The sequence below is a fragment of the Abramis brama genome (genome assembly GCF_963993115.1).
Source record: "Abramis brama genome assembly, chromosome: 25".
NCBI lineage: Eukaryota > Metazoa > Chordata > Actinopteri > Cypriniformes > Leuciscidae > Abramis > Abramis brama.
The window spans coordinates 12,601,843-12,613,068 of NC_139987.1; the positions used below are offsets into that span (position 1 = coordinate 12,601,843).

At 40.0% G+C, this 11,226-nt stretch overlaps 1 long non-coding RNA gene across 1 annotated transcript in view; it reads left to right on the forward strand.

Moving 5' to 3' along the window:
* The window catches only part of LOC311076649, a 43,045-nt gene extending 34,823 nt beyond the window's left edge, over window positions 1–8,222 (forward strand). The window contains exon 4 of the long non-coding RNA XR_014604689.1: window positions 7,148–8,222. This is a non-coding gene — a long non-coding RNA (uncharacterized lncRNA). The remainder of the gene's footprint in view (window positions 1–7,147) is intronic.
* Window positions 8,223–11,226: the final 3,004 nt, after the last annotated feature.

Consider the following 11,226-nt stretch of genomic DNA (forward strand, 5'->3'; position numbering starts at 1 on the left):
CAGTGGCAGTAAACTATAATGCCTCTTCTCATCTTCCTCTTTGCGTTTCCACAATTACCACACCTAGGGAATAGTAAACAGGCTTGTAAACTTGTACATGCTTGCATCATATGGGGGTGTTTTTAAAAGCATGTCATTGATGGCAGGCTCTATTTTATTTAGAGATTTAATGACTTGATTGATTCTTGTTTGATGGGAGTACCTCTTTTTGCATTGTGAAGTAAAGACGTAGCACCATTTATCATGTGCACTCTGCTGCTAGTGACTTCATTCAGATGTATGCATCCACATTTCCTGGTAATAAAGTACCACCACAGCTGAGCTGAATCTTTTTTATGAAGTAGAATTCAAATGTGCGGTGTACCTTAACTGAAACTGACTAAATTTGAAAATGATTATGCAAATGTTCTTTCAGCTATGAATAAAAAAAAAAAAAAAAAAAATAATAAAAAAATAGTAATAATAAATAAGAAAAATAAAATGTTGGATATCCTCAGGAGCTTAAATTAAATATGGATTAATTAACACATACGGATGTGATGGGAAATGCAGTCTGTGATGCTGATTTGGTGCTCAAGAAACATTTCTAATTTTTATCAATGCTGGAAAAACTGCTGTTTAGCTGTTGCTTAATATTTGTATAAAAACCATGATACATTTTTTCAGGATTTTGTGATTTATAAAACGCTCAAAAGAACAGCATTTATTTAAAATATATATATATATTGTAACATTAAGTCTTCACTGTCACGTTTGATCAATTTAATGCATCCTTTTGGTAAATAAAAGTATTTCTTAAAAAAAACTTCATGGCACAGTATGTAAGATTTTTTGCATTAAGATATCCAAAAACCACTAGAAAAGTGTTAGTATTTTGTTCAATTGTGTACTTACATTATCCCAAATGTTTCCAACAATTTTGCAGTGTAATGGCCCGTGTCATTGCGTCGCCTGCCAATGACGTTGTATCCGCATTACCCTATCCGATTTCCGATATCTGATTTCTGGTTTTCTTCCGTAGAAACCATGTAAACACCAAAGACGCTTTAATATATTATGTGTTTTAATAGATAGGTAAGCAACTGTTTGGATACCTTTATCGACAGAAAACTATTCATTGTTATATAGCTCAACACGGTTAGTCTTATTGTTTAAATCTCTCATTTTCTTTCTATAACGCGTGTACCATGTTACCCTGCCTCAGAGACCACACTATTTTGTCAAGTGGCTAACATATCAAAAATCAGAAAGAGCTTTATTTGTAATTAAAGTAATACAGCATTTTCACCACCATACAATATATTTTACAAGAGTAACGTTAACATTTAAACTTACATAACTTTAAACACACTCAAATGTATTTTAGTATGATTGTTTTGACCAAGTAATACAGAGCTGTGTTACCCCACAATTTTAATAAGTCAAATAAAGTGACCTGTAGTAATTCAGCACTCATGATTATTTCATTAGATAAAACAATGTGAATTTACGTGATCAAACGTAACTGTAACAAAGTGCAAGTTTGGGGAAGGAGGCGGGATCCAACAAATGTTAAACGTAAATGTAGCCTACATGTAATAGACATAAACAACGTAACAAGAAGTGTCAGCAGGCGACTATGGCATATAAGCCTAATAAAAACCACAAAGTAAAATGTCCCAGTCCCGGTCCTCTCTCACCCTTCACTGCCATTATTCCTTCTTATATCCTTCCGGAGCTCCTCCATGGGACTCGAGGATGGTGTGTCATTCTGCTCTCTCGGCCCCACCCTGCTTCATACCACAACTTACACACTGTGCCTTTAACTGAAGTGTAGTGAATATTTACATTGTTAACACTTCAATTTGTGAAAGCATTGATGATTGATTAACATTTGAAGAGGAAATTGAAGATTATCTACTTCTCTTGCCATATTGCTATAAATACACATTGTTTTTCATAATTAAGTGAGTTAGTATGCAAATCAAAAACATTTCAATTCATAATGTATGAATAAATAAATAAATCTGATTTATGCTTCCAAAAAAAGTAATGGGACACCAAAGTGTACCCTATTCATGGAAAGTGCCGTCATTGTCAATTAAAAGTCATTGCAGTGCCCTGCTTTGAATGAGCTCTGCACCCCATGGTTGTTCAAGAGAAGGCCTCGTCCGCAACATATCTCAGGGGTACAGAAAATAATTACAGTTAATCGAAAGCTTATGAGACTTTTGTTTTGGCCAGAGACAGCTCTAAGTGGATAAACACCTATTATAGAAGTCAATGTCATACCGAGAGACATGGCATTGCAGTGGTCTCCCCGGAGGCGGCAGGGCTTTGGTTAGGACGTGCACAGCAATGACGTATTCTCTCTCTAATGTGTGTGCTTTATGGTCTTCTGTAAAGAGATAGCCTCTATTGTGAGACAGTTTTCTGGGCAAATGCAGTGTCCTGTCAAGTGAGCCAGTGTGTTCAGTGACTCTTAAACTATCGACAAACCCTTGTTTGTCAATGACAAAGAAAGATGACTCAGGTGTTTCTCTCTTTTATAATGTAAACGGTCCCTTTTGTAACTTATTACTAACGTACAGGGATAATTCACCCAGATTTTTAAATTCTGTCATAATTTATTCATCTTCAATTCAGTCTTTCATGACTTTCTTAGATAAGATATTTTGAAAAATGCTATGTTTTTTTTATTTTGAATGTGCTGTTTTTTCTCCATATAATTAGTCAAAGGGGGTCCAATGTTGTTTTGGACGCCATTAGCTTTAATTGTATACTGTATGCAAAAAATAATACAAAATTCTTTAAAATATCTTCTTTTCTTTTGCAGAAGAAAGAAAGTCATACAGGTTTGTAACAAAATTATGTTTATTTTATAAGATTATTTGGTTTCTCAGCCTGTCCTGCTAATAAAATCAGTCAAAAGATGCTAATTTTATTGCATGTCCATTGAATGTTTTGCTGTCAATACTTCATGAATTGGTACTGAGATGTTCATTAATTATGAATCATCTGAGCTATTTGTGCACTCTAATCGTGAACGACCATTTTGTTGGCAAAATGCTCTTACCAGATTGTTGTTTGATCTGCCGGCAGTAGGACAACAGCTTCACATTCAGGCCGTGTTAGCGACAGATATCAACAGACTGTAAAATCTTTGTCAAGCCGTAGCATTCATACGCATGATGGTACATGTCAAAGCACTGAAGAAATTTCTCCTTGAGATTATATGAACAGATCCCGTTGTGTTTGCCTTGTCTGAATAGTCTTTTAGTAAATTACCCCCCCCCCCCCCCACAACCCCCCCAAACCCCCCCAAAAAACTTTATCTATGAACAAAGAACAGGATTGAACAGTTAATAGACAGGTGAATGACTGTGAGTGCAGCAATTATAAATCGTTCTATACGGTAGAAAATGAATAATGAAGGTATTGATGGTGACCGAGGCCTTGGATTTCAATTTAATACAGGTGAGAGGCTCGCTTTGCAGATTTTCAATTACATTCTCAAAAGCCTCCTGTGATTACAGATTGTTATGAACCCCACACGCACAGCAAATGACATAAAAGGCTTCAGACGCACAATTACTGTGTCCGCTTGTAAAAGTGCCCCAAAGCCCCAAAGTCCCCGCATGTCTCATTGCCCAGGAGTTTTTCTGAGCCCAGGTCCCCTTGCCTTTCAATTAATACACATGAAAGAAAGAAATTCAGCTCTCATTCACTCCTGGGAACGCGGACGGTTCTTGCTCTTATTCTATACAGGGTCTTAATTACCTGAGATAATTACTTTATACACTGAAGCAATTAATGCCATTTCTGCAGGGACGTACGGGTAAATCTGACGGGAGCGCCAGAAAAGAATCTAAGAGTAGAGATGTGAGGAGATCAGCTCCATATGGTGTCTCAGGTATCATGGCTACAATAAAGAATGAGAAAGATTAAAAAAATAAAATAAAAAAAAACCGGTGTGCTAATTGCAACATATTTAGCCTCCGTGTGCCCTTCTCTTTCTGTCTCCCTCTTCTAAAGATGGCTCGCTTTCAGATTCGTTAACCTGCTAAGTTTAAATTGTAGATAAAGCGAGCCGTTCGATAACACCTCCAACAAAGCCCCATAAAAGCTAAATTAGCTCTATTAGCAGCTTAAAGAGAACGTGAGACCTCAAAAGGCATCTCGGCCTCTTGTGTGTGTACCTCTGGAGACAGACTCCCACTCCTCCTCGCGGTGTGATGGATAAGTGAGTACCTTTAATACAGGGAAGAAGGCTCACTCCTAATGATCTCAGACAAATGGCAGAGGGATGAGTGTCAAAAGCATCAATGAATAGAGTGATCGAGGGAGAAGTGGTGTGCCTGCTGTGTGTTTGTTTAGTGTGTGTGTGTGTGTGTGTGTGTGTGTGAGAAAGAGAGCAAGAGTCCTTCAAGAACAGCTGCTATTAGGATTCTTTCACTAACAGGTGCCCATGATCAGAGGTACAACAGCTCTCACTCTCTCTTCATGTGTCCATAATTTTTTTTCATCTTTTTATCCATCCATTTATCCGCACATTCGTCCATCCTTTTAAAGTTGATTCTTAATCCTCGATTTTCTTCTTTATACCAATTTTATAAACCAATATTTTATCTTTTTACGGCGCGTGAGTAGAGCTGCACGATTAACCATTAAAAGATCGCGATCTCGATTCAACCCCCCACCATAGTTCGAATTACAGGTGGTACTGGGGGGTAAAGGGACAGAAATAATTTTTAATTTACAGATAAATTAACAGATAATTTTTCTGATATTGTGAAAAAATATAATTACAGTTACAATACAAGTCAACTCCTATTTTCACTGTAGGAACATTTTAATGTAAAGCGATTTCAGACACCCCTATTGTGGACCGTACCATTTTTAACCACTGTGGCTAGAAGCAACGGAGATAGAGAACGACTTCAACTTCTCAAGCAAGTGTCAATGTTGAATGGCAAAACGCTAGTTTAATAAAGTATCATTCTTTTCAACATTCCTTATTTGTATATTCAAAAATATTTCAAATAAAATAATCTAATTTAATACAGTTATAATTGTTCAATGTAAATTATTTAATTTTATTGGTAACAGCCTATAGTGTCTAATTATTTTAATTGAATATATTTATCAAATTTAAGAATTTGAAATGAAAGATGAAGCATACATTTAATAAAATTAGGGGAAAATGCCCTTTATAAAGGTACAAACAATTATTCTGAGTGTTTTCAAACAGTGATGTAATGAAACATTGACAATTTAAGCTTGAAGGGAGTAAAGCCTCTGTTTAGGCTATTAAGGAAATGTAATTTTGCCAAAAGAAGAACTTTTATTTTAAATAAATGTTCATTTTAAATCAGCCTACTTCAGTGTGATATGTTACCATATTATCATGCTTAACACTAAGAATTTGAATAATTGTAATGTGATGATCAGATGCAGATATCTAAATCAAAGAATATAGGCGGTTTGCGGGTGGATTATTTATGAGGGTCCTTACATACAAACCGAAGCATTGAGAACTTTGTAAGTGTACAGACAGTTTAATAAGAAGATACTTTATAAAGACAGTACATTACGCGTTGACATGCAGGATCCATCTTGGAAAACAGTCTCGACTAAACGAGCCACGAACGCCGTGCTATCTTCTTATTAAACTGTCTGTACACTTACAAAGTTCTCAATGCTTCGGTTTGTATGTAAGGACCCTCATTATGTTACCGTGTTAGTGTGAGGCTATTTTGAGCCTTGTTAGTGGTATTAACTAGCGATTTATTTTTACTTACTCTGTGCCCCATATACTACTGTTATGAGCTAATCTGTTTTTAAAGATAAAACTCTATACATTCGATTTTCATGAAAACGCATCGCAGGGAACGATTGACTCGGTAACCATGTGTTAATTACCCCTAGGTTCATTTTTCACTGGATTTGTCCTTTAATATTATATAGCCTACTGTTTTCTGTGTCATTGATATAAATAAAACAATAAAATACAGCTTTAACAAAGATTAAACTATATTTAATTTATACAGTGACAAATAGTGTTATTTTACATTTAAGTTTAATTATTAATTTCTGTACCTGAATACACTGTTAGACTTTGTAAACTTTGTTATTTTTAGTATTCATCTCTGCTTGTAATTTGTGTATTTGTTCTTATTTTATTACTGACTGTTCACTTGTTTTAAATAATGTGTGAACTTTATCAGTTAGGCTAGTAGTTTTTAATGTAGTAGCTATCGAAAAACTTCAACTGAGTTTTAAGTAATACTGTAAATGAAAAGCAAAGTTATTATAAACTTATCTCAATTAAACACTTATCTTAAACTACAGTATGAGATGGTTAAAAACAAAACTGCTCAATCACAAAGTACCAGCAGCCAGACGAAACAAACATCTAAAAGCAACGCTATTCAATGCAACACCATACCCAAAAATGTTGATAGTGTTTATTGCTAAGAATCTTTAATAGGTCTAGCCTGGCGTAATACCTTTGAATGTTGTCAATGTTTAATTGTCATTTTTTATTTATTTAAATATTACATTCTTTTTTTTTTTTTACTGCATTTATTTAAATTTGACTGAAGCAAGAGTATTATGTCTTATTTTGTTTCTATCTTGTTTGGTAACCTAATGTTCAGGATTTGTAGATCTTAATAAAGCTTTTCAGAATCGTGAGAGAATCGTGATCTTGATTCCAAGCAAAAAAAATCGTGATTCTCATTTTAGCCAGAATCGTGCAGCTCTACGCGTGAACATATCCCCCATAATTTTCAATTAAAAAAAAGGATTGCTTTGATATCACTACTTGTGAACTTACTTCTATCACCCTACAATCCATCACGCTCTTTAAGATCACAAAACTCTGGGCTTCTGGTAGTACCTAGGATATCTAAGTCCACTAAAAGAGGGAGAGCATTTTCACATTTGGCTCCTAAACACTGGAATAGCCTTCCTGATAATGTTTGGGGCTCAGACTCTCTCAGTTTAAATCTAGATTAAAGACACATCTCTTTAGCCAAGCATTCACATAATGCATCTTACAACCTGGTACTCCAGTTATTACAGATCAATTGCACATGATTATCTTTGCTTAATGTTACGGCAGCAATGCTAATTATTTTCCATTTGCTTTTCTGTTTTATCTCAGGATGCCCATCCCGAGGTAACTAGAGAGTATGTCAGCTCAAGTTTGGATCCAGCCACATGTGAAGAGACGACCCAACTCCTGCTAAGACTTCAGATGACCCAACACCTCTGAAGAGACAGCGCCAACTCCTGCGAGGACCTCAGATAAAGCAAACTCTGAATCAACTTGCACCATTGCTAAATTTTCTATATATCCTAATCATTTGTTAACAACAAGTATTCATTACTTCAGTGAGCTCATTGTTTTCTGCCTTAAATTAATACATTATTTAAATTAATACATTGTTAGCTAACTGCGTGATTTGTATATATGTACATTTCTGAAATTCATAACTTGGACACGGTCACCTCTGACAACAGATCACTCTAAACTGTAATGTAGTCACGTGCATTTTCTGTAAAGCTGCTTTGAAACTATGTGTATTGTGAAAAGAGCTATTCCAATATTTGTGAAATGAAATGAATTGAATCCATCCATCGTCCGTCCATTCATCCATCTGTCCGTCCATCCACCTATCCGTTTATCCATCACTGTCCATCCAACTATCTATCCATTCATTCACCCATTCATCCATATATGTGTCCTTCTTTGTCTATATCCCACCTTTTTTTCTTCTTTTTTTTTCCATTTAAGTGAAAAGAGCTATAAAATGACTTCATGAAAATGTTTAAAAATTTCAAAGAGGGCAAACCCTTCTAAAATATTAATGTATGTGAAAATGAGGTTGTATTGCTCAAATTAAATCAAAACATGAATCTAAATACTTGCAAAACATCAGTGGACATCGAATAATACATTCCTCTGATAAACAAATGAATAATTTGCCACAGAATGTATTCTCAACTACAAAGAGCCTGAAAATCCTGATTGCAAACCCAAAAGAATGTTAAAAAAAAAAAACTCCAGGTGGTTTTCAAACTATTGTTCAGAATAAAAAAAAACTGTTGAAACTCTTACAGGCTCTGTATTTTCAGTGAGTTTAATCCACACTGATGTCTGCTGCTATTCAAGGCACACACACTGTACTTGTTCTCCCAGACCAAACAAGAGGCAGGTCGCCTTTGAAACCCATTCTCCCTCCGAACCCCCCGCCACGTCCCACACTATCCGCACAACGCCATCAAGGGGCATATTTTATTGGGCTTCAGAAATACCACGTGTCATTAATATGCACACATGGGAGAGGCACAAAATGTCACGCACACAAATGCAGTCCTTTCAGTTCAGCTGCCGAGCACAGACACACACAAAAGATATTCAAACCACTTTTTGGTGTAGCACACACTCATACATGCATCAGTCACATGGTAAATGCTTCATTCCAAAAGGAGTTTGATTCAGATAATGTGACAACATGAATTTCACAGAGGACCAAAGAGTGCTCGTCCATTGGTTTCCCAAAACGAAGCTGTCAGCTGCACGCCAGTCCTTGCCAAAACCTCAAAAACGATCCGTCCCCTAAGATTTTGATTTGTACTAACGAGCCAGTGTTCAATGTTCAATGTCAGTCAATGTTGACCAAGGGAAAAGGATTTAACAGCAGTGCCTGTGAGCATTAGGGGAGATGGCATTTGGAATTCAGGGACTTTATTTATTTATTTAGGGACTTTATCATGCCAGCTTTGGCACTGAAAAACATTAATGCCGTTATTCTGCTGACTTTGAGAATGAGAATCATGCAGAGTTATCACACGCCTCATGCCATGACCTTGACTCGATGTTCTTCATTCACCAATAAGGTCCTCTTGTGACCATTGCTTTTTTCCTTTGAGAACATGGTGATGCCATTTTCATTCATTAACATTTATAAGTTAGACATTGTTGACTATACTTGAGAGGGCCAAAGGTCCTCACTAATAGTAAAATGTCATAACCTATTTTCAAGGACATTTTATGTGTCCTCACTAATCCTCATGTTTCGATCTGTGCACAGGTGATGTGCATGATGTGCACAGGTTCACTTTCGTTCAGTCACTCCGAGTTACGTCAGTGACTGACAAATGGGGTTTCGCTTAGAAAGCCTATCACCTTCGAGTTCTTACAAAACGAGCCAATGGCAAGGAAATGCCATGGGTCTGTTGAATTTGCATAACGTAACTCCGCCCCACCATGTGGGTATATAAGGAAGTACGCTGGCAACATGCAGTTATGTTTTTGCTTTGGAGCCAAGAGGTCCTCTTCACTCCTGCAAGCCTGTTCTCTGAGTGTCATCTTTGAGTATTCTTCGAGACGAGCAGCTCTCCAGTCTGTGTTGGTGTGACAGCGTTATCCAGCGAGTTTCACATTCCTGCCTGCTGATCTGTGCAGTGGTCTGCAACAGCGTGTGTGTTTCTCCCTGGGCGCTTCAGCACAGCTGCTGAATTTTCCTCTCACAAAAGAGCTTACACGTGGAATGTCTTTTTCAAGATGTCTCGCCCATGTACTTCTGGGTGCGGTCGTTCCGTCTTGCCATCTGTTGGGCACGAGCATGGATGAATCATGTTCTTACTGTGGGAACATGACCATCGCGGTGCTGCGGTCAAGACTCCGTGACCTCAATAGAGGTAGAGTCCCCTCTGCCACACTCCAATCTAACCCCTCCACGAGAGGCGATACTTGGGTGACCTGAGGGTTACGGTGTGGAACAATGCCCTGACGATGCTTCCTCGGTCCACACCCCCCTCTTGCGCACCACAACCAGTGAGTCTTCTGAGTGTGATCGTGGGGCCGTATACGAACGTTCCCTGTGTCTCATTCGGGGCTCCAGATGATGAGGCGATGTCGATCACCGCATCGCAAGGTGGGCTGGAGTCTTCCGGGGATGAAGATTCGGCTGTGCTGCCGCCTTCGGTTGTGCCAGCATTGCCCGAGTCCGACCTGGAATTGACAGCCATGCTTTCCCGGGCCGCCACAAGCATCGGACTAGAGTGGAACCCTCCATCCTGTCCTGAGCGCTCGCGGTTGGATGATTGGTTCTTAGGGGCTGCACGCGCTGACGCCCATCAGCGCACCCACCCAGTTCCTTTCTTCCCGGAGGTTCATGAGGAGGTCACAAGATCCTGGAAGTCCCCGTTGTCTTCCCGTGATCGTTCCGCGACCTCCTTCGCCTTTTCTACCCTTGACAGGGCCGCGGCTAAAGGGTACACTGGGATGCCCCCTTTTGAACGCTCTGTTGCGATGCAACTGTGTCCTCAGAGTGCTTCAACGTGGCGTGGCGATCCTAAGCACCCCTCCAAGGCCTGTAGGTTTTCGTCTACCCTGGTGGCGAAATCATACAGAGCTGTGGGGCAAGCTGCTGCCTCACTGCATGCCATGGCCATCCTTCAGGTCTACCAAGCCAGGATGCTCAGGGACATGCACGAGGGTAGAGCTGACCAAGCGCTCTTCAATGAGCTGCGTGCCACCACCGACCTCGCTCTCCGGGCGATGAAGGTAACCGCACACTCCCTTGGTCAGTTGATGTCCACAGCAGTGGTCCAGGAGAGACACATATGGCTCAACATGGCCGATATGAGAGAGTCTGAGCGAACCCGTTTCCTCGACTCTCCTATATCCCAGGCTGGCCTTTTCAGCAGCGCGGTCGAGGACTTCGCCCAACAGTTCTCGGCCGCCCAGAAACAGACTGATGCCATTAAACATATACTGAACCGGCGGCCAGCTGCTGCCTCCACCCAGCCACCGGCACAGTTGCCTCAGTCTGTTCGCCACCAAGGGCACCCTTCTGCGACTCCCGCCCCTCCCGCTCAGCCCCAGCAGCAGCCTCCACCCGGGCCGCGCCGTGGAGGTAGTCACAGAACGGCGCTTATGACCGTGCCCCCACACCGGGACGCTCCGCCTCCCACGTCCCGGCCGGTCATTCTGCCTCGCTGCCCCACCAAGGGTACGTCTGTGGTTCCCATGACCCCGCTAGTTCAGTTCTTGGGAGCCTGGCTAGAGCTTCCCAACCTGTCCCGCTGGGTCGCAAGAACCATCAGGCTCAGCTATGCGACTCAGTTCGCGCGATCTCCTCCCCGCTTTCGGGGAGTCTGCTACACTATGGTCGGTGGCAATGCCCCTGTCATGCGTGCGGAGGTCACTACCTTCCTGGCAAAAGGTGCGGT